This window comes from Phyllobates terribilis, unplaced genomic scaffold, assembly GCF_046119375.1.
Source record: "Phyllobates terribilis strain yellow unplaced genomic scaffold, ASM4611937v1 Scaffold_2__4_contigs__length_985480577, whole genome shotgun sequence".
NCBI lineage: Eukaryota > Metazoa > Chordata > Amphibia > Anura > Dendrobatidae > Phyllobates > Phyllobates terribilis.
In genome coordinates this window covers 27,467,349-27,490,682 of record NW_027362762.1, presented here as the reverse complement: position 1 = coordinate 27,490,682, position 23,334 = coordinate 27,467,349, and positions in this window count along the sequence as shown.

Genomic DNA, 23,334 nt, shown 5'->3' with positions numbered 1-23,334 from the left:
CGGGGTCTGTCCCTCTCTACCTGTCCTCCATGTGTAGTGTGGGGTTTGTCACTCTCTACCTGTCCTCCATGTGCAGTGCGGGGTCTGTCCCTCTCTACCTGTCCTCCATGTGTAGTGCGGGGTCTGTCGATCTCTACCTGTCCTTCATGTGTAGTGTGGGATCTGTCACTCTCTACCTGTCCTCCATGTGTAGTGTGGGGTTTGTCACTCTCTACCTGTCCTCCATGTGCAGTGCGGGGTCTGTCGATCTCTACCTGTCCTCCATGAGTAGTGTGGGGTCTGTCACTCTCTACCTGTCCTCCATATGTAGTGCCTATTCTGTTACTCTCTACCTGTCCTCCATGTGTAGTGTGAGGTCTGGCACTCTCTACCTGTCCTCCATGTGTAGTGTGGGGTCTGTCACTCTCTACCTGTCCTACATGTGTAGTGTGGGGTCTGTCACTCTCTACCTGTCCTACATGTGTAGTGTGGGGTCTGTCACTCTCTAGCTGTCCTCAATGTGAAGTGTGGGGTCTGTAACTCTCTACCTGTCCTCTGTGTTCATTGTATGATTTGTCACTCTCTCCTCACCCCCCGTGTTCAGTGTATGATCTGTCGCTCTCTCCTCACCCCTCGTGTTCAGTGTATGATCTGTCGCTCTCTCCTCACCCCTCGTGTTCAGTGTATGATCTGTCGCTCTCTCCTCACCCCTCGTGTTCAGTGTATGATCTGTCGCTCTCTCCTCACCCCTCGTGTTCAGTGTATGATCTGTCGCTCTCTCCCCACCCCCCCCGTGTTCAGTGCGGGATCTGTCGCTCTCTCCTCACCCCCCGTGTTCAGTGCAGGATCTGTCGCTTTCTTCCTGTGCAGTGCCTGTGTTGTTACCCTTTTCCCGGTTATGGCGGCCGCCCTGCGGGTGATTTCACAGGTTTCTATGTGATGTCTGCTTTGATCATTTTGCTGTATTAGGAGAACTCCTCCACTCACCTGATGGACGATCTGTGGTAACACAAGTCCCAGCAGCAGCAATGTCGGGTCTGATCCATTCTCTCTCCTATTTATCAGGATTAATTTCCCCTGGGCTGAATGTCCCGGGTGACGGCAGCGGAGGAGACAGGACCGGCGATAATTCTCCTCGGACCTCGCGCTTGTTTTCCTCTCTGAATCTGATTTTACATTTTCTTCAATCAATAATGTCCCAACATTGTAGGAGAAAGATGCAGCAAAACCATCATAATAATCACACGGCCGATATGCCTGATCATCCAGGGACCCCCACAAGGTGGAAACACTCCTGACTTGATGATCGAGGCTGCTGTACCGATCCCTGATCATGTGATCGTGGGATTAACATGATTTCTTTCTCTTCTGACATAATCTAATCTGTCTGAGGAGATTGAAATACTCCCCAAAATCCCCGCACACCCCGGTACAAGCTGTCCCCTCTCCGCTCCTCCTGGTGTAACAGGCCATAGTATACACGGGGTTAAAAAGGCCGAGGCTTGATGATACCCCGGATATATTATGGTCGAGGCTTGATTATATCCCGGGTATATTATGGTCGAGGCTTGATGATACCCCGGGTATATTATGGCTGAGACTTGATGATACCCCGGGTATATTATGGCCGAGGCTTGATGATACCCCGGGTATATTATGACTGAGGCTTGATGATACCGCGGGTATATTATGACTGAGGCTTGATGATACCCCGGATATATTATGGTCGAGGCTTGATGATACCCTGGGTATATTATGGCCGAGGCTTGATGATACCCCGGGTATATTATGGCTGAGGCTTGATGATACCCCGGGTATATTATGGCCGAGGCTTGATGATACCCCGGGTATATTATGACTGAGACTTGATGATACCCCGGGTATATTATGACTGAGGCTTGATGATACCCCAGGTATATTATGGCTGAGGCTTGATGATACCCCGGGTATATTATGGCCGAGGCTTGATGATACCCCGGGTATATTATGACTGAGGCTTGATGATACCCTGGGTATACTATGACTGAGGCTTGATGATACCCCGGGTATATTATGACTGAGGCTTGATGATACCCCGGGTATATTATGGCCGAGGCTTGATGATACCCCGGGTATATTATGACTGAGGCTTGATGATACCCCGGGTATATTATGACTGAGGCTTGATGATACCCCGGGTATATTATGGCCAAGGCTTGATGATATCCCGGGTATGTTATGACTGAGGCTAGATTATACCCCTGGTATATTATGACTGAGGCTTGATTATATCCCGGTTATATTATGGCCGAGGTTTGATGATACCCCGGGTATATTATGACCGAGTCTTGATGATACCCCGGGTATATTATGGCTGAGGCTTGATGATACCCCGGGTATAGTATGGCTGAGGCTTGATGATACCCCGGATATATTATGGCCGAGGCTTGATGATACCCCGGGTATATTATGACTGAGGCTTGATGATACCCCGGGTATATTATGGCTGAGGCTTGATGATACCCCGGATATATTATGGCTGAGGCTTGATGATACCCCGGGTATATTATGGCCGAGGCTTGATTATATCCCGGGTATATTATGGTCTAGGCTTAATTATATCCCGGGTATATTTTGACCTAGGCTTCATTATATCCCAGGTATATTATGGCCGAGGCTTGATTATATCCCCGGTATATTATGGCTGAGGCTTGATTATATCCCGGGTATATTATGGCTGAGGCTTGATTATACTCCGGGTATATTATGGCCGAGGCCTGATTATATCCCGGGTATATTATGGCTGAGGCTTGACTATATCCCGGGTATATTATGGCCGAGGTTTGATGATACCCCGGGTACATTATGACCGAGTCTTGATGATACCCCGGGTATATTATGGCTGAGGCTTGATGATACCCCGGGTATATTATGGCCGAGGCTTGATGATACCCCGGGTATATTAAGACAGAGGCTTGATGATACCCCGGGTATATTATGTCCGAGGCTTGATGATACCCCGGGTATGTTATGACTGAGGCTTGATTATACCCCGGGTATATTATGGCCGAGGCTTGATTATACCCCTTGTATATTATGACTGAGGCTTGATTATATCCCGGTTATATTCTGGCCGAGGCTTGATTATACCCCTTGTATATTATGACTGAGGCTTGATTATATCCCGGTTATATTATGGCCGAGGCTTGATGATACCCTAGGTATATTATGGCCGAGGCTTGATTATATCCCGGGTATATTTTGACCTAGGCTTGATTATATCCCCGGTATATTATGGCTGAGGCTTGATTATATCCCGGGTATATTATGGCTGAGGCTTGATTATACTCCGGGTATATTATGCCCGAGGCCTGATTATATCCCGGGTATATTATGGTCTAGGCTTGATTATACCCTGGGTATATTATGGCTGAGGCTTGACTATATCACGGGTATATTATGGCCGAGGCTTGATGATACCCCGGGTATATTATGGCTGAGGCTTGATTGTATCCCGGGTATATTATGGCTGAGGTTTGATGATACCCCGGGTATATTAGGACCGAGTCTTGATGATACCCCGGGTATATTATGGCTGAGGCTTGATGATACCCCGGGTATATTATGGCCGAGGCTTGATGATACCCCGGGTATATTATGACTGAGGCTTGATGATACTGTGGCACCCCAGGGGTCTGGTTTCCACAGTAATGTAATGTTATATCTGAGAGCAGGTGGGAGGTCCTTGGTCAGGGATCCTGTGCATGCCACACCTCCTGCCCAGTCTTGGGAGGGGAAGAACTTCCCCTATATAAACCCGGGGCTGAAGCAGGGTTAGCAGTCAAGGAGAGTAGAGACAAGAAACAGCAGAAGCAATACTACTACGAGTCAGGGGCTGGCAGCTGCAGAGCTCGCCCTGACTGAGAAGCTTTCTTACCGGACCCGGCGTCCGAGGCTGTGGGGACTAACTCTTACCCAGCAGCAGAAGCCGACCGGCAGGGGATTTCAGGTCCTCAGGCCCAGAAACCCGAAGGCACGGTCACACGCGTGGGACCAGCACCGCCATCGTGGAGCGGAAGCCATTAGAAGGCCCCGAGTCACCGGCCATACGGGTGAGCACCACACGGTACACTCAGGGACGTGGGCTACTTATATCCGCTTCTAGCAAGGTAGCCAGAAGAGTACAGTCAGTTTGGGAGGCCTACAACTCCGCCTGGCCAGGGGAGATCCCATCTGCTCAAGGACTGACCAGGCCCCGTTCACTAGCCAGTACTCCGGGAGGGTCTATCGTTGTTACCAGTAAAGACCCTGAATTACACCGCACCGTCTCTGAGTGGTTCCTGCTACCCCCATCATCCACATCTGCTGCCCTGAGGCCATACCCCTCCCGTTGGGGGTTATACCATCTACGTTGCACCATCCATCCACCGGCCTCAGCGGACTGTCCTGCATCGGCAGCTCCATAGCTGCATTCAACGGGTGGCGTAGTCGTCCTACATCTACCGCTGTTACATCGCCGCTCAGTTTGACTCCCTGGGCACGGACCGGGTCACCGCCACGAGACTACAACCCTCAAGAGATCCGGCTCCGGGTAAGCTCCCGCGTGCGCAACGCAGCGCGACACAGGCCCAGGGGTGCGTCAACTTTGGCGTAGTCGGCAGGATTTCGTGCCCGCAACCACCGGGTACTGCGTGCCTGAAAAAGAGACTTTTCAAACTTACCTGTGGTGAAGATTCCCGCCATCTTCAGCCTTCTTCCCGCCATCGGTGAAGTTTCCCGCCATCCGGCGCCATCTTCTGCCTTCTTCCCGCCATCCGTGGAGTTTTCCCGCCATTGGACGCCATCTTGAGGACGCCGCGCGGGAAGAAGAGGGGCGTGGACTCCGAAAGCGCGCGAGAACTGAAGCCCCGCCTCACGTCCGGACGTTGCGTAAGGTCCTGGAAGGAGCCCAGCAGACGCCGACGTCACAGGAGCGCGACGGAAGGTCCTCAACCCTGACGATCCACTGCGGAGCCGCGGCCTACGGAACAGGATCATCGCAAGGTAGGCCACGGTCCACTAGGGGGGAGGAAGATGTCGGATACGGAGGAGAGCTTCACTGCCTCAACCCCCGCCAGCGCTACCGCTGCTGCAGTTATGCCCTTCACCATGCCCTATATCCCGGGAGCAGCTTGGCTACCCCAGTACTCAGGGGAGTCACATACCCTGCATGACTTTAGAGAAAAGCTGGATAGCCTCTTCCAGGTGTACCCCCTCACAGAATAGCAAAAAGTGAGCATCCTGGTGGCCCAACTAACTGGGGCAGCCAAAAGGGAAGTAAAATCCTGGCCACCTGGGAGGAAGACTGTCGCAGGGATACTAACCCGGCTGAAGGACACCTTTGATACCCGCACCTCAGCCGAGATTAAGCTTAGATTCTACGGGTGCAAGCAGCGAGCGCATGAGAGTATAAGGGACTATGCACTAAACCTACAAGAGGCCCTGAGGGCCATTAAGCAGACCGACCCTGATGGAGTGGGAAACGAGGACAGGCTGTTGACCGAACAGTTTATAGAGGGACTGTATTGTAATACCCACCGAACCCAGTTGCGGGCAATGGCCTTACAGGATCCCCATCTGGGCTTTGCACAGTTCAAGGACAGAGCCATCCGGGTGCTCCGAGAACCGGCACCGGGTGGCGTTGTGACCCACAAGCGCCCTGCTATCACTTACCACCAGGAGGCGGCGCCCTTGTCGGCAGGGCCTGTGGGAGCTGATGCGCAGGCTTTGGACAATGACCCGGCTCCAGACCTACACCATCAGGTCCAAGAGCTAGTTAAGAGCGTTGCTGCGCTAACCCGAACTGTGCAGTCTTTACAGGCTTCCACCCCAGGGAAGATCCAGCTGGCATCCGGACCGGAGGACATCCCGTGGCGTCGACCAAGGAGGACCCCACCGGCCAGAGGAAGACCCAGTGACCGATACAGCGAGGACGGACGACCCATCTGCCGCCGCTGCAATCAACCTGGACATATGGCAAGGTACTGTTCTTTAAACGGGCACAACCTGGGGTAGAGGGCCAACCCCCAGAAAAAAGATCACCAGGCCCATCGAACTGGCGCGACAGATATGTGGGAGGACGTCCAGTCTTGCCTGTGGTACTGGATGGCATTCCCATGAGTGCCCTACTGGACACCGGGTCACAGGTCACCACCATCCCGTACGTGCTCTTTAAGCAGTACTGGAATGACTCGGATATTACCCGCTACCCTGACGACGACTTGAGTATCATCGCCAGCAATGGCCAGCCCGTGCCACAGATCGGATTTAAAGAGGTGACCATCAAAATCGGTAGAGTCGAACTGGCAGCACAGGGACTGATCATTGTAGATATTGACAAACATGAGAGTCACCCAAAAATAACTCTAGGAACTAATGTAATTGAAAATTGTCTTGCAGAGGTGATTTTCCTTTTACAGCAGGTTGCCAAGAACGCCAGCTCCGGCGAGCAGCGGGTGCTCCAGAAAGAGATCCGGACACTGATGCGACGGCAACAGGTGGAACTCTCCGGCGGTGAGATTGGTAGCGTAAGAATGTGTGACCCTTTTCCTATTGCCATGCCCCCAAAAAGTGAAATGATGATTTGGTGCCGGGCAGCTATTGGTCTGAGAGGTAGAGATTACCAGGCAATGGTAGAACCAGTTTACTCGGACAGTAGGCCCACCATTTTGACAGCACGGGGGGTGGTTGATGTACACCATGGGAGGGTGCCCGTTCGCATAATAAATATCGGGGAGAGGGAAGTGTACCTGCCCCGGTATGCCACGCTAGCCAAATTATATACCATTAACCAAAATTCTATACAATCTGTGGAACCCTTGCCTCCATCTCACCCGGAGGAAGGTAACGGCTCTAAGAAAAACATGGAGGACTGGTGTCAGCAACTACATCTGGGTACTGACTCCACTCCCGCACACCAGAAACAAGGAGTCTATCGGGTAGTTCAGGAGTACGAGAGAGTGTTCAGTAAACACCCGTTAGACTTCGGGCGAGTCAAGGGGGTAGAACACCACATCCCCACGGGAGACCATCCTCCTATAAAAGAGAGGTATCGACCCGTACCCCCTGCCCACTACCAACACGCCAAGGGGATGCTTAGAGACATGAAGGAGGCTGGGGTGATCAGGGATAGCTGTAGCCCCTGGGCAGCTCCACTAGTCTTAGTCCGAAAGAAAGACAACACCATGAGGATGTGTGTAGATTACCGGAAAATCAATCGTATCACACACAAGGATGCGTACCCCTTACCAAGGATAGAGGAGTCATTGGCTGCTTTAAGATCTGCTAACTTCTTCTCTACCTTGGATCTCACTAGCGGGTACTGGCAGGTTCCTGTAGCAGAGGCGGACCGGGAGAAGACCGCATTCACCACCCCGATGGGACTTAGCGAGTTCACCTGCATGCCGTTCGGACTCTGCAACGCACCGGGAACCTTCCAACGACTAATGGAGTGTTGTCTGGGCCACAGAAACTTCGAGACGGTCCTGTTCTACCTGGACGATGTCATCGTATATTCCAAGACGTATGAGGACCACCTGAAACACCTGGCGGAAGTGTTCGAAGCTCTGGCAAGTTACGGCCTAAAGGTGAAACCCTCCAAGTGTCACCTCCTGAAACCAAAGGTGCAGTACCTGGGACACGTGGTGAGCGCTGACGGAGTGGCTCCCGACCCTGATAAGATCACCGCAATTAAGGAATGGCCAAGCCCCTCCAGCGTAAAAGAAGTGCGGCAGTTCCTCGGGTTGGTAGGCTACTACCGAAGGTTTATTCCCGGTTTCACCAAAAAGGCAGCACCTATGCAGGACCTCCTGATAGGCCAGTCCCGGAAGGCCAAGAACCAGAAGCCGCCCTTCAAATGGGAGGAGCTGGAAGAAGAGTCCTTCCGCCAGCTGAAGATGGCCCTCACGGGGGACGAAATCCTGGCGTACCCGGATTATAGCCAGCCCTTTATCCTCTACACCGACGCCAGTAACATCGGGCTAGGAGCCGTACTGTCCCAGATCCAGCAGGGGAAGGAACGAGTAATCGCCTACGCCAGCCGAAAGCTGCGACCCACCGAAAGGAACCCCGAGAATTACAGCTCATTTAAGTTAGAGTTCCTGGCCGTAGTATGGGCAGTCACCGAGCTCTTTAAGCATTACCTCGCTTCTTCCCGGTTCACCGTGTACACGGATAACAACCCGTTGACACACCTGGACACGGCAAGACTCGGTGCCCTGGAGCAGAGGTGGATGGCCCGTCTGTCCAACTACGAGTTCACAATCAAATACCGGGCAGGACGCTCCAATACCAACGCGGACGCCCTGTCCAGGATGCCCAACCTGCCGGACGGAGGAGAAGATCCGGAGGGACTGGAAGAAGTTGAACTCCCTGCGTTCCACCGTCATGGGACTATCCAGTATTCCCACCGGGTAAGGAGTAAGCAGGCTGCTACGTTGAACCCCTTACCCCACTACAACTGGGCGGAAACGCAAGACAGCGACCCTGCCGTCCGACTGGTGAAGGAGATGCTGACTCGGCCGGAGGCTCGCCTTGAACCAGACGCTCCGGAGGAAGCCAAACAACTATGGGCAGAGAAGAGTCGACTGTTCCTTTACAAAGGGAAGTTGTGCCGCAGAATGGTTAACTCCCGGACGCATGAATTACTCTGGCAAGTAGTGGTGCCACGAAGAGACGCAGCCATGGTGATGGAGGCATACCACGACGGAGCTGGACACTTCGGGTGGAAGAAGCTGGAGTTCCTGCTGCGCGAGCGGTTCCACTGGGTAGGCATGAGGGGAACCATCGAGAAGTGGTGCAGAGACTGTGGCCCGTGCAACCTGAGAAGGAAGGACCGTGCCAGCCAGAAGACTCCCCTGCAGTCCATCATCACCCGGCAACCGTTGGAACTGGTAGCCTTGGATCATGTAAAACTGACCCCAAGCAGAAGTGGCTACGTCTACGCGTTAACCATCGTGGATCATTACTCCCGGTTTCTGGTTGTCGTCCCCGTCAAGGACTTAACGGCTCAAACAGCAGCTAGAGCCTTCCAGCAGCACTTTTGCCGTCCACACGGGTACCCGGACCAAGTGCTGACGGACCAGGGACCTGCCTTTGAAGCGGAGGTCTTCCAGGAATTCTGCAATCTGTATGGCTGCCGGAAGATAAGGACGACACCCTACCATCCGCAAACTAATGGACTTTGTGAGAAAATGAACCAGGTGGTAATGGATCTTCTAAAAACGTTGCCCCTGGAAGAACGCAGTCTGTGGCCTGAGAAGTTGCCCGATCTGGTGGACCTATACAACCACATCCCGGTAGGTTCCACCAACTGTACCCCGGCTTACTTAATGAGGGCAAGACCTGGTAAGTTACCTGTTGACCTGGAAATGGGAGTCCTGACACCCGAGGACACTTCACCAGAAACAGACTGGGACACAGAGAGGCAGCAGCAGTACCGGAGAGTACAGGAGAGCGTGGAGCGAAGTCTCTGTCAGGCTAGGGAAAGACAAGAGAAAACTTACAACCAGTATGCTCCCGCTGTTCCCCTGGTACCCGGAGAGCAGGTCTTGAAGAGGAAGAGACGGCTCCACAAGTTGGATGACCAGTGGGAGAAGGACCCGTACACCGTACTGCCCTCAAGCCACGAGAACCCGAAGGTTTGTACCATCAGTAAAGACGGAGGGGAAACCACAGCCATTGTATCCCGGGACCACCTGAAGAAGTGTCCCGAACAACTGAGGAACCCTGAAGAGGAACAAGAAGACCATCGACCCGTAGAGGAAAGGGAAGATATGGTTAGTACTGTGCTCGGGGACTTCCCTCGGTCTTGGACTCAAGTCAATGGTGCAGTTGTGGTACCCGTACTCACCTTCCTCCAACCAGCATCCCAAGCACCTACGGAGCAACAGGTAGAGCTGGAAGAACAGCCGGTCCAGGAGGCAGAAGACTCCACACAAGCAGAACAGGAGGATCAACCCTCTGCTTATAGTGAGCCTGCCGTACCCCTAGTGAGACAAAGAGCCGGTAGACAGCTGCCCAGTTTACCCTTGACAGCTCCTACACCCTGTAGTTCAGGGCCAGACAGTCAGCTCCGTAGGTCCACTAGGGCCACTAGAGGCCAGTTACCCGCACGCTGGAGGATTTGAAGTGTATAAATTGTTTTATTTATGTTTATCTGTGTATTGTTGCTTGTGTATAATTTTGTGTTTCCAGTTATTTTTAGGAATCCTTGGTGGATTTACCGGGAATCCTTGTACATAGTTGGAGCGTAACCCAGGATGGACTAGAGACTGTTAAGGACTTGGGGTAGGACAGACCCCTACCTGGTTACGTCTCCCTGTTTTGGTGAAATGGACACCTTGCTTTCTTCAAAGACTGCACCCGGTTACGGACATGCCGTGACCACCTTTATGTGTTTCTTATTGTATTGTTATTGTTATATCTTGTTATGTTTTTCTAAAATGTGTTTAGTCCCGGAGTACTAAATTTTACTAGGGGGGAATGTGGCACCCCAGGGGTCTGGTTTCCACAGTAATGTAATGTTATATCTGAGAGCAGGTGGGAGGTCCTTGGTCAGGGATCCTGTGCATGCCACACCTCCTGCCCAGTTTTGGGAGGGGAAGAACTTCCCCTATATAAACCCGGGGCTGAAGCAGGGTTAGCAGTCAAGGAGAGTAGAGACAAGAAACAGCAGAAGCAATACTATTACGAGTCAGGGGCTGGCAGCTGCAGAGCTCGCCCTGACTGAGAAGCTTTCTTACCGGACCCGGCGTCCGAGGCTGTGGGGACTAACTCTTACCCAGCAGCAGAAGACGACCGGCAGGGGATTTCAGGTCCTCAGGCCCAGAAACCCGAAGGCACGGTCACACGCGTGGGACCAGCACCGCCATCGTGTAGCGGAAGCCATTAGAAGGCCCCGAGTCACCGGCCATACGGGTGAGCACCACACGGTACACTCAGGGACGTGGGCTACTTATATCCGCTTCTAGCAAGGTAGCCAGAAGAGTACAGTCAGTTTGGGAGGCCTACAACTCCGCCTGGCCAGGGGAGATCCCATCTGCTCAAGGACTGACCAGTCCCCGTTCACTAGCAAGTACTCCGGGAGGGTCTATCGTTGTTACCAGTAAAGACCCTGAATTACACCGCACCGTCTCTGAGTGGTTCCTGCTACCCCCATCATCCACATCTGCTGCCCTGAGGCCATACCCCTCCCGTTGGGGGTTATACCATCTACGCTGCACCATCCATCCACCGGCCTCAGCGGACTGTCCTGCAGCGGCAGCTCCATAGCTGCATTCAACGGGTGGCGTAGTCGTCCTACATCTACCGCTGTTACATCGCCGCTCAGTTTGACTCCCTGGGCACGGACCGGGTCACCGTCACGAGACTACAACCCTCAAGAGATCCGGCTCCGGGTAAGCTCCCGCGTGCGCAACGCAGCGCGACACAGGCCCAGGGGCGCGTCAATACCCCGGGTATATTATGACTGAGGCTTGATGATACCCCGGGTATATTATGGCTGAGGCTTGATGATACCCCGGGTATATTATGACCGAGTCTTGATGATACCCCGGGTATATTATGGCTGAGGCTTGATTATACCCCGGGTATATTATGGCCGAGGCTTGATGATACCCCGGGTATATTATGACTGAGGCTTGATGATACCCCGGGTATATTATGACTGAGGCTTGATGATACCCCAGGTATATTATGACTGAGGCTTGATGATACCCCGGGTATATTATGGCCGAGGCTTGATGATACCCCGGGTATATTATGGCCGAGGCTTGATGATACCCCGGGTATATTATGACTGAGGCTTGATGATACCCCTGGTATATTATGACTGAGGCTTGATGATACCCCTGGTATATTATGGCTGAGGCTTGATGATATCCCTGGTATATTATGGCTGAGGCTTGATGATACCCCGGGTATATTATGGCCGATGCTTGATTATACCTCGGGTATATTATGACTGAGGCTTGATTATATCCCGGGTATATTATGACTGAGGCGTGATGATACCCCGGGTATATTATGGCTGAGGCTTGATTATACCCCGGGTATATTATGACTGAGGCTTGATTATATCCCGGGTATATTATGACTGAGGCTTGATGATACCCCGGGTATATTATGGCTGAGGCTTGATGATAGCCCGGGTATATTATGGCTGAGGCTTGATTATACCTCGGGTATATTATGACTGAGGCTTGATTATATCCCAGGTATATTATGACTGAGGCTTGATGATACCCCGGGTATATTATGGCCGAGGCTTGATTATACCCCGGGTATATTATGGCCGAGGCTTGATTATACCCCGGGTATATTATGACTGAGGCTTGATTATACCCCGGGTATATTATGTCTGAGGCTTGATTATATCCCGGGTATATTATGGCTGATGCTTGATTATATCCCGGGTATATTATGGTCTAGACTTGATTATACGCCGGGTATATTATGGCTGAGGCTTGATTATATCCCGGGTATACTATGGCTGAGGCTTGATTATACCCCGGGTATATTATGGCTGAGGCTTGATTATACCCCGGGTATATTATAGCCGAGGCTTGATTATACCCCGGGTATATTATGGCGGATGGTTGATTATACACCGGGTATATTATGACTGAGGCTTGATTATACCCCGGGTATATTATGGCTGAGGCTTGATTATACCCTCGGTATATTATGGCTGAGGCATGATTATACCCCGGGTATATTATGGCTGAGGCTTGATTATACCCCGGTTATATTATGGCTGAGGCTTGATTATATCCCAGGTATATTATGGTATAGGCTTGATTATACCCCGGGTATATTATGGCGGATGCTTGATTGGTTGACGCGCCCCTGGGCCTGTGTCGCGCAGCGTTGCGCACGCGGGAGCTTACCCGGAGCCGGATCTGTTGAGGGTTGTAGTCTCGTGGCGGTGACCCGGTCCGTGCCCAGGGAGTCAGACTAAGTGGCGCTGTATTAGCAGTAGATGTTGGACGACTACGCCACCCGTTGAATGCAGCTATGGAGCTGCCGCTGCAGGGCAGACCGCTGAGGCCGGTGGTAGGATTGTGCAGCGTGATAGTATCACCCCCAACAGGAGGGGTATGGCCTCAGGGCAGCCGACGTGGAAGATGAGGGTAGCAGGAACCACTCAGAGACGGTGCGGTGTAATTCAGGGTCTTTACTGGTAACAACGATAGACCCTCCCGGAGTACTTGCTAGCGAACGGGGCCTGGTCAGTCCTTGAGCAGATGGGATCTCCCCTGGCCAGGCGGAGTTGTAGGCCTCCCAAACTGACTGTACTCTTCTGGCTACCTTGCTAGAAGCGGATATAAGTAGCCCATGTCCCTGAGTGTACCGTGTGGTGCTCACCCGTATTGGCGGTGACTCGGGGCCTTCTAATGGCGTCCGCTCCACGATGGCGGCGCTGGTCCCACGCGTGTGACCGTGCCTTCGGGTTTCTGGGCCTGAGGACCTGAAATCCCCTGCCGGTCGGCTTCTGCTGCTGGGTAAGAGTTAGTCCCCACAGCCTCGGACGCCGGGTCCGGTAAGAAAGCTTCTCAGTCAGGGCGAGCTCTGCAGCTGCCAGCCCCTGACTTGTAGTAGTATTGCTCCCACTGAGCTTCTGCTGTTTCTTCCTGTGACTGTTTCTTGTCTCTACTCTCCTTGACTGACTAACCCTGCTTCAGCCCCGGGTTTATATAGGGGAAGTTCTTCCCCTCCCAAGACTGGGCAGGAGGTGTGGCATGCACAGGATCCCTGACCAAAGGACCTCCCACCTGCTCTCAGACATAACATCTCTATCACTGTGGCAACCAGACCCCTGGGGTGTCACATTCCCCCCTAGTGAAATTTAGTACTCCGGGACTAAACATATTTTAGAAAAAACATAACAAGATAAAAACAATAATAATACAATAAGAAAAACATATAAAGATGGTTACGGCATGTCCGTAACCGGGTGCAGTCTTTGAAGAAAAGCAAGGTGTCCATTTCACCAAAACAGGGAGACGTAACCAGGTAGGGGTTTGTCCTACCCCGAGTCCTTAACAGTCTTTAGTCCGTCCTGGGTTACGCTCCAACTATGTACAAGGATTCCCGGTAAATCCGCCAAGGACTCCTACAAATAACTAGAAACACAAAATTATACACAAGCAACAATACACAGGTAAACATAAATAAAACAATTTATACACTTCAAATCCTCCACCGTGCGGGAAACTGGCCTCTAGTGGCCCTAGTGGACCTACGGAGCTGACTGCCTAGCCCTGAACTACAGGGTGTAGGAGCTGTCAAGGGTAAAGTGGGCAGCTGTCTACCGGCTCTTTGGCTCACTAGGGATATGGCAGGCTTACTGCAAGCAGAGGGTTGATCCTCCTGGTCTGCGGGTGTGGGGTCTTCTGCCTCCTGGACCGGCTGTTCTTCCAGCTCTACCTGTTGCTCCGTAGGTGCTTGGGATGCTGGTTGGAGGAAGGTGAGTACGGGTACCACAACTGCACCATTGACTTGAGTCCAAGACCGAGGGAAGTCCCCGAGCACAGTACTAACCATATCTTCCCTTTCCTCTACGGGTCGATGGTCTTCTTGTTCCTCTTCAGGGTTCCTCAGTTGTTCGGGACACTTCTTCAGGTGGTCCCGGGATACAATGGCTGTGGTTTCCCCTCCGTCTTTACTGATGGTACAAACCTTCGGGTTCTCGTGGCTTGAGGGCAGTACGGTGTACGGGTCCTTCTCCCACTGGTCGTCCAACTTGTGGAGCCGTCTCTTCCTCTTCAAGACCTGCTCTCCGGGTACCAGGGGAACAGCGGGAGCATACTGGTTGTAAGTTTTCTCTTGTCTTTCCCTAGCCTGACAAAGACTTCGCTCCACGCTCTCCTGTACTCTCCGGTACTGCTGCTGCCTCTCTGTGTCCCAGTCTGCTTCTGGTGAAGTGTCCTCGGGTGTCAGGACTCCCATTTCCAGGTCAACAGGTAACTTACCAGGTCTTGCCCTCATTAGGTAAGCCGGGGTACAGTTGGTGGAACCTACCGGGATGTGGTTGTATAGGTCCACCAGATCGGGCAGCTTCTCAGGCCACAGACTGCGTTCTTCCAGGGGCAACGTTTTCAGAAGATCCATTACCACCTGGTTCATTTTCTCACAAAGTCCATTAGTTTGCGGATGATAGGGTGTCGTCCTTATCTTCCGGCAGCCATTCAGAGTGCAGAATTCTTGGAAGACCTCCGCTTCAAAAGCAGGTCCCTGGTCTGTCAACACTTGGTCCTGGTACCCGTGTGGACGGCAGAAATGCTGCTGGAAGGCTCTCGCTGCTGTTCGAGCTGTTAAGTCCTTGACGGGGACGACAACCAAGAACCGGGAGTAGTGATCCACGATGGTTAGTGCGTAGACGTAGCCACTTCTGCTTGGGGTCAGTTTTACATGATCCAAGGCTACCAGTTCCAACGGCTGCCGGGTGACGATGGACTGCAGGGGAGTCTTCTGGCTGGCACGGTCCTTCCTTCTTAGGTTGCACGGGCCACAGTCTCTGCACCACTTCTCAATGGTTCCCCTCATGCCTACCCAGTGGAATCGCTCGCGCAGCAGGAACTCCAGCTTCTTCCACCCGAAGTGTCCAGCTCCGTCGTGGTATGCCTCCATCACCATGGCTGCGTCTCTTCGTGGCACCACTACTTGCCAGAGTAGTTCATGCGTCCGGGAGTTAACCATTCTGCGGCACAACTTCCCCTTGTAAAGGAACAGTCGACTCCTCTCTGCCCATAGTTGTTTGGCTTCCTCCGGAGCGTCTGGTTCAAGGCAAGCCTCCGGGCGAGTCAGCATCTCCTTCACCAGTCGGACGGCAGGGTCGCTGTCTTGCGTTTCCGCCCAGTTGTAGTGAGGTAAGGGGTTCAACGTAGCAGCCTGCTTACTCCTTACCCGGTGGGAGTACTGGATAGTCCCATGACGGTGGAACGCAGGGAGTTCAACTTCTTCCAGTCCCTCCAGATCTTCTCCTTCGTCCGGCAGGTTGGGCATCCTGGACAGGGCGTCCGCGTTGGTATTGGAGCGTCCGGCCCGGTATTTGATTGTGAACTCGTAGTTGGACAGACGGGCCATCCACCTCTGCTCCAGGGCACCGAGTCTTGCCGTGTCCAGGTGTGTCAACGGGTTGTTATCCGTGTACACGGTGAACCGGGAAGAAGCGAGGTAATGCTTAAAGCGCTCGGTGACTGCCCATACTACGGCCAGGAACTCTAGCTTAAATGAGCTGTAATTCTCGGGGTTCCTTTCGGTGGGTCGCAGCTTTCGGCTGGCGTAGGCGATTACTCGTTCCTTCCCCTGCTGGATCTGGGACAGTACGGCTCCTAGCCCGATGTTACTGGCGTCGGTGTGGAGGATAAAGGGCTGGCTATAATCCGGGTACGCCAGGATTTCGTCCCCCGTGAGGGCCATCTTCAGCTGGCGGAAGGACTCTTCTTCCAGCTCCTCCCATTTGAAGGGCGGCTTCTGGTTCTTGGCCTTCCGGGACTGGCCTATCAGGAGGTCCTGCATAGGTGCTGCCTTTTTGGTGAAACCGGGAATAAACCTTCGGTAGTAGCCTACCAACCCGAGGAACTGCCGCACTTCTTTTACGCTGGAGGGGCTTGGCCATTCCTTAATTGCGGTGATCTTATCAGGGTCGGGAGCCACTCCGTCAGCGCTCACCACGTGTCCCAGGTACTGCACCTTTGGTTTCAGGAGGTGACACTTGGAGGGTTTCACCTTTAGGCCGTAACTCGCCAGAGCTTCGAACACTTCCGCCAGGTGTTTCAGGTGGTCCTCATACATCTTGGAATATACGATGACATCGTCCAGGTACAACAGGACCGTCTCGAAGTTTCTGTGGCCCAGACAACACTCCATTAGTCGTTGGAAGGTTCCTGGTGCGTTGCAGAGTCCGAACGGCATGCAGGTGAACTCGCTAAGTCCCATCGGGGTGGTGAATGCGGTCTTCTCCCGGTCCGCCTCTGCTACAGGAACCTGCCAGTACCCGCTAGTGAGATCCAAGGTAGAGAAGAAGTTAGCAGATCTTAAAGCAGCCAATGACTCCTCTATCCTTGGTAAGGGGTACGCATCCTTGTGTGTGATACGGTTGATTTTCCGGTAATCTACACACATCCTCATGGTGTTGTCTTTTTTTCTGACTAAGACTAGTGGAGCTGCCCAGGGGCTACAGCTATCCCTGATCACCCCAGCCTCCTTCATGTCTCTAAGCATCCCCTTGGCGTGTTGGTAGTGTGCAGGTGGTACGGGTCGATACCTCTCTTTTATGGGAGGATGGTCTCCCGTGGGGATGTGGTGTTCTACCCCCTTGACTCGCCCGAAGTCTAACGGGTGTTTACTAAACACTCTCTCGTACTCTTGAACCACCCGATAGACTCCCTGTTTCTGATGTGAGGGAGTGGAGTCAGTACCCAAATGTAGTTGCTGACACCAGTCCTCCATTGTTTTCTTAGAGCCGTTACCTTCCTCCGGGTGAGATGGAGGCAAGGGTTCCACAGATTGTATAGCATTTTGGTTAATGGTATATAATTTGGCTAGCGTGGCATACCGGGGCAGGTACACTTCCCTCTTCCCGATATTGATTATGCGAACGGGCACCCTCCCATGGCGTACATTAACCACCCCCCGTGCTGTCAAGATGGTGGGCCTACTGTCTGAGTAAACTGGTTCTACCATTGCCTGGTAATCTCTACCTCTCAGACCAATAGCTGCCCGGCACCAAATCATCATTTCACTTTTTGGGGGCATGGCAATAGGAAAAGGGTCACACATTCTTACGCTACCAATCTCACCGCCGGAGAGTTCCACCTGTTGCCGTCGCATCAGTGCCCGGATCTCTTTCTGGAGCACCCGCTGCTCGCCGGAGCTGGCGTTCTTGGCAACCTGCTGTAAAAGGAAAATCACCTCTGCAAGACAATTTTCAATTACATTAGTTCCTAGAGTTATTTTTGGGTGACTCTCATGTTTGTCAATATCTACAATGATCAGTCCCTGTGCTGCCAGTTCGACTCTACCGATTTTGATGGTCACCTCTTTAAATCCGATCTGTGGCACGGGCTGGCCATTGCTGGCGATGATACTCAAGTCGTCGTCAGGGTAGCGGGTAATATCCGAGTCATTCCAGTACTGCTTAAAGAGCACGTACGGGATGGTGGTGACCTGTGACCCAGTGTCCAGTAGGGCACTCATGGGAATGCCATCCAGTACCACAGGCAAGACTGGACGTCCTCCCACATATCTGTCGCGCCAGTTCGATGGGCCTGGTGATCTTTTTCCTGGGGGTTGGCCCTCTACCCCAGGTTGTGCCCGTTTAAAGAACAGTACCTTGCCATATGTCCGGGTTGATTGCAGCGGCGGCAGATGGGTCGTCCGTCTTCGCTGTATCGGTCACTGGGTCTTCCTCTGGCCGGTGGGGTCCTCCTTGGTCGACGCCACGGGATGTCCTCCGGTCCGGATGCCAGCTGGATCTTCCCTGGGGTGGAAACCTGTAAAGACTGCACAGTTCGGGTTAGCGCAGCAACGCTCTTAGCTAGCTCTTGGACCTGATGGTGTAGGTCTGGAGCCGGGTCATTGTCCAAAGCCTGCGCATCAGCTCCCACAGGCCCTGCCGACAAGGGCGCCGCCTCCTGGTGGTAAGTGATAGCTGGGCGCCTGTGGGTCACAACGCCACCCGGTGCCGGTTCTCGGAGCACCCGGATGGCTCTGTCCTTGAACTGTGCAAAGCCCAGATGGGGATCCTGTAAGGCCATCGCCCGCAACTGGGTTCGGTGGGCATTACAATATAGTCCCTCTATAAATTGTTCGGTCAACAGCCTGTCCTCGTTTCCCACTCCATCAGGGTCGGTCTGCTTAATGGCCCTCAGGGCCTCTTGTAGGTTTAGTGCATAGTCCCTTATACTCTCATGCGCTCGCTGCTTGCACCCGTAGAATCTAAGCTTAATCTCGGCTGAGGTGCGGGTATCAAAGGTATCCTTCAGCCGGGTTAGTATCCCTGCGACAGTCTTCCTCCCAGGTGGCCAGGATTTTACTTCCCTTTTGGCTGCCCCGGTTAGTTGGGCCACCAGGATGCTCACTTTTTGCTCTTCTGTGAGGGGGTACACCTGGAAGAGGCTATCCAGCTTTTCTCTAAAGTCATGCAGGGTATGTGACTCCCCTGAGTACTGGGGTAGCCAAGCTGCTCCCGGGATATAGGGCATGGTGAAGGGCATAACTGCAGCAGCGGTGGCGCTGGCGGGGGTTGAGGCAATGAAGCTCTCCTCCGCATCCGACATCTTCCTCCCCCCTAGTGGACCGTGGCCTACCTTGCGATGATCCTGTTCCGTAGGCCGCGGCTCCGCAGTAGATCGTCAGGGTTGAGGACCTTCCGTCGCGCTCCGGTGACGTCGGCGTCTGCTGGGCTCCTTCCAGGACCTTACGCAACGTCCGGACGTGAGGCGGGGCTTCAGTTCTCGCGCGCTTTCGGAGTCCACGCCCCTCTTCTTCCCGCGCGGCGTCCTCAAGATGGCGTCCAACGGCGGGAAAACTCCACGGATGGCGGGAAGAAGGCTGAAGATGGCGCCGGATGGCGGGAATCTTCACAGATGGCGGGAAGAAGGCTGAAAATGGCGCCGGATGGCGGGAATCTTCACCGATGGCGGGAAAACTTCACGGATGGTAAGTTTTAAAAGTCTCTTTTTCAGGCACGCAGTACCCGGTGGTTGCGGGCACGAAATCCTGCCGACTACGCCAAAGGTTGACGCGCCCCTGGGCCTGTGTCGCGCAGCGTTGCGCACGCGGGAACTTACCCGGAGCCGGATCTGTTGAGGGTTGTAGTCTCGTGGCGGTGACCCGGTCCGTGCCCAGGGAGTCAGACTAAGTGGCGCTGTATTAGCAGTAGATGTTGGACGACTACGCCACCCGTTGAATGCAGCTATGGAGCTGCCGCTGCAGGGCAGACCGCTGAGGCCGGTGGTAGGATTGTGCAGCGTGATAGTATCACCCCCAACAGGAGGGGTATGGCCTCAGGGCAGCCGACGTGGAAGATGAGGGTAGCAGGAACCACTCAGAGACGGTGCGGTGTAATTCAGGGTCTTTACTGGTAACAACGATAGACCCTCCCGGAGTACTTGCTAGCGAACGGGGCCTGGTCAGTCCTTGAGCAGATGGGATCTCCCCTGGCCAGGCGGAGTTGTAGGCCTCCCAAACTGACTGTACTCTTCTGGCTACCTTGCTAGAAGCGGATATAAGTAGCCCACGTCCCTGAGTGTACCGTGTGGTGCTCACCCGTATGGCCGGTGACTCGGGGCCTTCTAATGGCGTCCGCTCCACGATGGCGGCGCTGGTCCCACGCGTGTGACCGTGCCTTCGGGTTTCTGGGCCTGAGGACCTGAAATCCCCTGCCGGTCGGCTTCTGCTGCTGGGTAAGAGTGAGTCCCCACAGCCTCGGACGCCGGGTCCGGTAAGAAAGCTTCTCAGTCAGGGCGAGCTCTGCAGCTGCCAGCCCCTGACTTGTAGTAGTATTGCTCCCACTGAGCTTCTGCTGTTTCTTCCTGTGACTGTTTCTTGTCTCTACTCTCCTTGACTGACTAACCCTGCTTCAGCCCCGGGTTTATATAGGGGAAGTTCTTCCCCTCCCAAGACTGGGCAGGAGGTGTGGCATGCACAGGATCCCTGACCAAAGGACCTCCCACCTGCTCTCAGACATAACATCTCTATCACTGTGGCAACCAGACCCCTGGGGTGTCACATATACACCGGGTATATTATGACTGAGGCTTGATTATACCCCGGGTATATTATGGCTGAGGCTTGATTATACCCTCGGTATATTATGGCTGAGGCTTGATTATACGCCGGGTATATTATGGCTGAGGCTTGATTATACCCCGGGTATATTATGGCTGAGGGTTGATTATACCCCGGGTATATTATGGTCTAGGCTTGATTATACCCCGGGTATATTATGGTCTAGGCTTGATCATATCCCGGGTATATTATGACTGAGGCTTGATGATACCCCGGGTATATTATGGCTGAGACTTGATTATACCCCGGGTATATTATGGCCGAGGCTTGATTATACCCCTGGTATATTATGGTCTAGGCTTGATTATATCCCGGGTATATTATGGTCTAGGCTTGATTATATCCCGGGTATATTATGGCTGAGGCTTGATTATATCCCCGGTATATTATGGCGGAGGCTTGATTATATCCCGGGTATATTATGGGTGAGGCTTGATTATACCCCGGGTATATTATGGCTGAGGCTTGATTATATCCCGGGTATATTATGGCTGAGCCTTGATGATACCCCGGGTATATTATGGTCGAGGCTTCATCATATCCCGGGTATATTATGGCTGAGGCTTGTTTATATCCCGGGTATATTATGGCTGAGGCTTGATGATACCACGGGTATATTATGGCTGAGGCTTGATGATACCCCGGGTATATTATGTCTGAGGCTTCATGATACCCCTGGTATATTATGACTGAGGCTTGATTATACCCCGGGTATATTATGTCTGAGGCTTGATTATACCCCGAGTATATTATGGCTGATGTTTGATTATACCCCGGGTATATTATGGTCTAGGCTTGATGATACCCCGGTTATATTATGTCTGAGGCTTGATGATACCCCTGGTATATTATGACTGAGGCTTGATTATACCCCGGGTATATTATGACTGAGGCTTGATTATACCCCGGGTATATTATGGCTGATGCTTGATTATATCCTGGGTATATTATGGTCTAGGCTTGATTATACGCCGAGTATATTATGGCTGATGCTTGATTATATCCCGGGTATACTATGGCTGAGGCTTGATTATACCCCGGGTATATTATGGCTGAGGCTTGATTATACACCGGGTATATTATAGCCGAGGCTTGATTATACCCCGGGTATATTATGGCGGATGCTTGATTATACACCGGGCATATTATGACTGAGGCTTGATTATACCCCGGGTATATTATGGCTGAGGCTTGATTATACCCTCGGTATATTATGGCTGAGGCTTGATTATACCCCGGGTATATTATGGCTGAGGCTTGATTATACCCCGGGTATATTATGGCTGAGACTTGATTATACCCCGGGTATATTATGGCCGAGGCTTGATTATACCCCGGCTATATTATGGTCTAGGCTTGATTATATCCCGGGTATATTATGGCCGAGGCTTGATTATACCCCGGGTATATTATGGCCGAGGCTTGATTATACCCCGGGTATATTATGGCCGAGGCTTGATTATATCCCGGGTATATTATGGCTGAGGCTTGATTATATCCCGGGTATATTATGGCTGAGGCTTGATTATATCCCCGGTATATTATGGCGGAGGCTTGATTATATCCCGGGTATATTATGGGTGAGGCTTGATTATACCCCGGGTATATTATGGCTGAGGCTTGATTATATCCCGGGTATATTATGGCGGAGGCTTGATTATATACCGGGTAATTTATAGCTGAGGCTTGATTATACCCCGGGTATATTATGGCCGAGGCTTGATTATATCCCGGGTTTATTATGGCCGAGGCTTGATTATATCCCGGGTTTATTATGGCTGAGGCTTGATTATATCCCGGGTATATTATGGCCGATGCTTGATTATATCCCGGGTATATTATGGTCTAGGCTTGATTATACCCCGGGTATATTAAGGCTGAGGCTTGATTATACCCTGGGTATATTATCTCCGAGGCTTGATTATACCCCGGGTATATTATGGCGGATGCTTGATTATACCCCGGGTATATTATAGCCGAGGCTTGATTATGCCCCGGGTATATTATGGCGGATGCTTGATTATACACCGGGTATATTATGACTGAGGCTTGATTATACCCCGGGTATATTATGGCTGAGGCTTGATTATACCCCGGGTATATTATGGCTGAGGCTTGATTATACCCCGGGTATATTATGGCTGAGGCTTGATTATACCCCGGGTATATTATGGCTGAGGCTTGATTATACCCCGGGTATATTATGGCTGAGACTTGATTATACCCCGGGTATATTATGGCCGAGGCTTGATTATACCACGGGTATATTATGGCCGAGGCTTGATTATATCCCAGGTATATTATGGTATAGGCTTGATTATATCCCGGGTATATTATGGCTGAGGCTTGATTATACCCCGAGGGTATTATGACTGAGGCTTGATTATACCCCGGGTATATTATGACTGAGGCTTGATTATATCCCGGTTATATTATGGCTGAGGCTTGATTATACCCCGAGTATATTATGGCTGATGCTTGATTATACCCCGGGTATATTATGGCTGATGCTTGATTATATCCTGGGTATATTATGGTCTA